Source organism: Pocillopora damicornis, chromosome 10 (assembly GCF_964200805.1).
Source record: "Pocillopora damicornis chromosome 10, jaPocDami1.2, whole genome shotgun sequence".
In the NCBI taxonomy this organism is placed as follows: Eukaryota; Metazoa; Cnidaria; class Anthozoa; order Scleractinia; family Pocilloporidae; genus Pocillopora; species Pocillopora damicornis.
The window spans coordinates 30,696-37,328 of record NC_142679.1 but is presented as its reverse complement, the minus strand read 5'-3'; positions in this window follow the sequence as shown (position 1 = coordinate 37,328).

Genomic DNA, 6,633 nt, shown 5'->3' with positions numbered 1-6,633 from the left:
CATGGTAAAATATTGAATTTAAAGCTGGGATGTCGGTAGAAACAGGACTGGAGTGCTTCATAAAAAGATATCCATGAGAAAAAGCTGAGCTACAACAGCGAGGAGAATTCAAAGGACATAACCACAGGTATGTTAAATGTCTCAGTAAAGGAAGTATAGTATAGTATAGTATAGTCTCGTCTAGTCTAGTGTAGGAGTTAAAGTTGTCTCGAGTTTGCCAGAATTAATATAAAAGAAGAGCGCGCCTTTTTTTCCATTTTAGAGCTTGAGACATTTTAACTTTCTGCAACTCGGGATAAGCTCATTTAAGCGACTTTGCATCACTGAGAAGGTAAGTAAATAATCATTACAATTTGATACTAACCTGTGTAAGATGGGTTCGATCACTGATAGGAAAACCCTGATGCGTTGCCTAAAGCAGTTGTAGGAAAAAGTTATGGTCGATCAGCACTACAGGTCATCTGAAAGAGGTAAGGCCGGCATGTTTTGATTGCAACGAATTTTGTTAGATTTTCAGAGCAGGACTGGAGTGCTTCATAAAAAGAGAGCTATAACAACAAGCTAAGATACAACAGAGAGGAGAATCCAAAGATAGGAAATAACCACAGGTATGTTGAATGTCTCAATAAAGGAAGTATAGTATAGTCGGGTCTAGTGTAGGAGTTAAGGTTGTCTCGAGTTTGTCAAAATTAAGATAAAAGGCGCCTTTTTTTCCATTTTAAAGCTCGAGACATTTTAACTTTCTGCAACTCGTGATAAGCTCATTTAAGTGACTTCGCATCACTGAGAAGGTAAGTAAATAATCATAACAATTTGATACTAACCTGTGTAACATGAGTTCGTTCACTAATAGGAAACAACAAGCTGAGATACAACAGAGAGGAGAATCCAAAGCTAGGACATAACCACAGGTATGTTGAATGTCTCAATAAAGGAAGTATGGTATAGTCTAGTCTGGTCTAGTGCAAGAGTTAAGGTTGTCTCGAGTTAGTCAGAATTAAGATAAAAGAGGAGCCCGCCTTTTTTCCATTTTAGAGCTGGAGACATTTGAACTTTCTGCAGCTCATGATAAGCTCATTTCAGCGACTTTGCATCACTGTGAAGGTAAGTAAATAATCATAACAATTTGATACTAACCTGTGTAAGATGAGTTTGTTCACTGATAGGAAAACCCTGATGCGTTGCCTAAAGCAATTGTAGGAAAAAGTTATGGTCGATCAGCACTACAGGTCATCTGAAAGAGGTAAGACCGGCATGTTTTGATTGCAACAGGTTTTGTTAGATTTTTTTTTTCATCATGATCTCTTGGCTCAGTTTGGATCAGAGCAGGACTTGAGTGCTTCATAAAGTGCTTCATCCAGTTTGCCAGAATTAATATAAAAGAACAGCGGGACCTTATTCGGTTTGAGAGCTTTGGACATTTTAACTTTCTACAACTCAAGAAAAGCTCATTTTCAGCGACTTAGCATCACTGAGAAGGTAAGCAAAGAATTATAAGAATGTGATACTAACCTGTGTAAGATTAGTTCGTTGGCTAGTAGCAAAACCCTGATGCGTTGCGTAAAGAAGTTGTAGGAGGAAGCCGTGGTCATTCAGCACCACAAGTCAGCTGAAAGAGGTAAGGCCGCCATGTTTTGATTGCAACAGGTTGTTAGATTTTTTTCTTTTCAGCATGACCTCGTGGCTCACTTAAAATCACGTGAAAACCAAATAGCACATCAAGCGCTTTATAGGTAATATGTAATTATTTGTAAGAATTATTCATTCCTCTAGACTATCTGAAATGTTCTGTTTACAGAACTTTTTAGGTGGTTTCCTGATTAATTGTTTTAATGACAGCGTTTCACAATGTGACGTGTTTGACATTTCAACATCCCTTTTTTCTGAACAGTTTTCTGTTTTCAGTGGAGAAAAACTAGTGTTTTCGAACAAGGCCTAACCAGCAGCCCATCAGAAAGGTGACAGATGACAATTTACTGTAAGTATTCAATTATGGGACAAATTAAGGACAACCAACACGATACCCATTGTTACATATTTCGTATGCTCAAAACACGAATTGTCTTAAATAATTAAAACTGAAACTATCTTCATAATGCAATTTTTATTTCATTTATGTTTTCTGAAAACATCAGTATATTATCAGTCTCTATTAGCAGTCTTTTTGCATGCAAGTCAAGTGTAGATTAATGTATTGCCATCTACTCCATTGCAGTTGAGGCAGTCCAGAAGAATCCTTTTAACTAACTTCCAGTGTTGTGCTAAGCTATCCTGTGTGGTCTAGTCCAGTGGAGTACATTCATATACAGTGCAGTACAGTCTTTATCAGTTTCACTTCGCGTGGAATGCAGTTCGGTACAGATCAGTCTAGCGAGGTGCAGTGACTGTCCTGTATGGTACTTTCCAGTTAAATCTAGGGTAGTGCAGTGTAGTGCAGTCTGGTGAAGTCAAGCTTCAGAATAAGACAGTCCAGTCCAGTGAAATGCAGAGCCGTCCAGTTCAGTCTTCCGAACTCCTGTCCGGCTCAGTCCAGTCCAGTCCAATTCCAGTTCATTCCCTTCCAGCTCAGTACTTTTCAATCCAGCATAGCCCAGGTCCATATAAGCCAACAGCAGTCGAGTCTAGTCCATTCAAGTACAGTGCAGAGCAGTGCAATCCGTAGCAGCTCAGCCCAGTCCCGTTCAGTCCAGAACAACTAACTGCCGTTGAGTCTAGCACAACGCAGTCCTACTCAGTCAAGTTAGGAACAACCAAGTGCATTGCAGCCCGTCCAGTCAAGTCAAGTGCTATTCGAAAAATTCCACATTGAAGCCCATACAGGTGTATTTCAGTCCAGTCTTGCCTTCAGTTGTCACACCAACACAATCAAAAGCGTCTACTTACGGCATTGTCGTAGACAGGTCTTTTTTTATGATACCTTAATAAAATTATACTTAACAACTGAAAAGTAAACAAGAATAATTGATAATCAATCAAAGATAAAATAAAGAAATAAAATATATATTTCGATCACTGAAAACATTGATTAATTCTTGAAGAACTAAAGAAATGATGAATTGATAGGGAGATAAATAAATATGCAAATAAATTGATATATTTATAAGTTCAGGAATAGTTACGTTGTTAAATAAATACAATTTTATCGTATAGTCTACGGAATATTAAAATATAGCACCACGTTGTCTTTAAAGTTTTCTAGTATTTCTTCTCACAAGAGTAAGTTTTCCCAAGACACCAGCTGACCTTTGAAAAGACACAAGCAATCACAGGGTCACTAGTGATTCATAGTTGAATTTTGAAACACTGGTAGGAAAACCCAGATGCGGTGCGTAAAGCAGTTGTAGGAAAAAGTTATGGTCGATCAGCACTACAGGTCATCTGAAAGAGGTAAGGCCGGCAGGTTTTGATTGCAACAAGTTTTGTCAGATTTTTTCTTTTAAGCATCACCTCGTGGCTCACTTTAGATCGGAGCAGGACTGGAGTGCTTCATAAAAAGATAGCGAGAACCACAAGCTAAGGTAAAACAGTGTAGAGAATCCAAAGCTTGGACATAACCTCAGGTACGTTGGATTTCTGAGTAATGGATTACAGGCTAGTCGAAACAGAAAAAGTACTACATAGTGCAATATAGTAACGAATTGAATTTAACTGGGATATCAGTAAAACAGGACTGGAGTGCTTCAGGAAAAGATAATATAACAACAAGCTGAGGTATAACAGCGAGGAGAATCCAAGGCTAGGACATAACTACAGGTATGTTAAATGTCTCAGGAAAGGTAGTACAGTCTAGTCTAGTCTAGTCAGGTGAAGGAGTTAAGGTTGTCTCGAGTTTGCCAGAATTTATATAAAAGAAGAGCGGGCCTTTTTTTCGATTTAAGAGCTTCTGACATTTTAACTTTCTCCAGCTCAAGATAAGCTCATTTTTAGCGGCTTTCCATCACTTAGAAGGTAGGTAAATAATTATAATACTGTGGTACTAAACTGTGTAACATGGGCTCGTTGGCTGATAGGAAAATCCTGATGCGTTGCATAGAGCAGTTGGACGAAAAAGTTATGGTCGATCACCACGACAGGTCATCTGAAAGAAGTAAAGCCGGCATGTTTCCATTGCAACAAGTTTTGTCAGATTTTTTTTCTTTTCAGCATGACCTCGTAGCTCAGTTCGGATCAGAGCAGGACTAGAGTGCTTCATAAAAAGATAGCCACAACTACAAGCTAAGCTACAACAGCGAGAAGAATCCAAAGCTCGGACATAGTCACAGGTACATTTAATTTCTGAGTGATGGATTAAAGGCCAGTCGAAGCATAAAAGTACTACATAGTTTAATATAGTAAACAATTGAATGTAAAGCTAGGATATCAATAAAATAGGACTGGAGTGCTTCATGAAAAGATAGCCATAACAACAAACTGAGCTGATTACATCAAATTAATTTGTTGTAGTCATGTTGATTACAACAATTTTTTTTTAATCTTTTCTTTTCTTCATGACCTCGTGGCTCAGTTCGGATCAGAGAAGGACTGCATTGCTTCATAAAATGATAGCCATTACAACATGATGAGCTACAACAGCGAAAAGAAACTAAAAGCTTGTACATAATAACAGATACATTTAATTTCTGAGTAATAGATTAAAGGCTACTCGAAGCGGATTGTCTTTCGGTTAGAAAAGCACTACATAGTACAGTATAGTATAGTATTGAATTTAAAGTTGGATTATCGATAGAACAGGACTGGAGTGCTTCACGAAAAGATGGCCATAACAACAAGCTGAGCTACAACAACGAGGAGAATCCAAAGCTAGGACATAACTACAGGTATGTTAGATTTCTGAGTTATAGAAGTATAGTTTACTTTAGTCCAGTCTGGTGGCGGAGCTAACGTCTTCTCGAGTTTGTCAGAATTAATACAAAAGAGCGGGCTTTTTTTTCGATTTAAGAGTTTGAGACATTTTAACTTTCTCTAGCTCAAGATAAGCCCATCTTTGGCGGCTTTGCATCACTAAGAAGGTAGGTAAAGAATTCTAACAATGTGATACTAACCTTTCTAAGATGGGTTCGTTGGCTGATAGGAAAACCCTGATGCGTTGCATAGAGCAGTTAGAGCAAAAAGTTATGGTCGAACCGCACTGCAGGTCATCGGAAAGAGTTAAAGCCGGCATGTTTTGATTACAACAAGTTATTAGAATTTTCTTTTCAGCATAACCTCGTGGCTCACTTTGGATCACGTCATAAACAAATAGCACATCGAACGCCTCATTGGTAATATTTAATCACTTGTAAGAATTATTCTTTCTTCTGAAATTTTCTGTTTGCAGAACTTTGTAGGTGGCTTCCTGATTAATCGGTTTAATGACAACGTTTTACTACTCGCCATGTGACGGGTTTAATATTTCAACACCTTTTATTCTCTTAAAAGTTTTCTGTTTTCAGTGGATAAAAACTAGTGTTTTCAAACAAGGCCTATCAGCAGCCCATCAGAAAGGTCACAGATGACGATTAAGTGTCAGTATTCAGTTTGGGATAATTCAAGGACAACTAACACGATATCCACTGTTACATATTTCGTATGCTCAAAACACGAATTGTCCTGAATAATTGAAACTGAAAGTAGCTTAATATATTTTTTATTTGGTTGATCTTTTCTCAAGACATCAGTATATCATCCGTCTTTATTAGCAGTCTTTTGCATATAAGTCAAGTGCAGATTAATGTATTGCCATCAACTCCATTGCAGTTTAAGCAATCCAGCACAATCCTTTGAACTTACTTCTAGCGCTGTGCAAAGATATCCTGTGTGGTCTAGTGCAATGAAGTACATTCACGTGCAGCGCAGTACAGTCTTTGTCAGTTTCATTTGGAAACGTGCAATGCACTTCGGTGCACATCAGTCTAGCGAGATGCAGTGAACCGACTGTCCTGTATGGTACTTTCCAGTTCTATTGAGGGTAGTGCAGTGTAGTGCAGTCTGGCGAAGTCAAGCTCAGGCTAAGACCTTCCAGTCCAATTAGGTACAGTGCCGTCCACTTCAGTCTTCTGAAGTGCTTCGGCTCAGTCCACTTCAGTCCAGTCCACTCCGCTGACGTGTATTCCATTCGAGTTTGATCTGGTCCAGTCCATTGAGTGGAGTCTGTGCTCGTCCAGTCCAGTCCCGTCCTGTCCAATTCTGTCTGTTCTCGTCTAATTCCATTCATTCCCTTCTAACGAGGTAAATTTCAATCCAGCATAGCCCAGGTCCATATAAGTCAACAGCAGTCTAGTCCAGTCAAAAGCAGTGCAGAACAGTACAATCTATAACAGCTCAGCCCAGTCCCGTTGAGTCTAGCACAACGCAGTCCTGCTCAGTCAATTTAGGAACAACCAAGTGTATTGCGGCCCGTCCAGTCAAGTGAAGTGCTATTAGAAAAAGCCCACTGGAGTTGATAAAAGTATACTTGATAACTTAAAAATAAACAAGAATAATTGATAATCAACAAACGATAAAATAAAGAAATGAGATATATATCTCAATAACTGATAACATTAATTAATTCTTGAAGAACTAAAGAAATGATGAATTAAGAAGGAGATGAATATATATGTAAATAAAAATGATATATAAATAAGTTGAGAAAAAGTTACGTTACTAAATAAA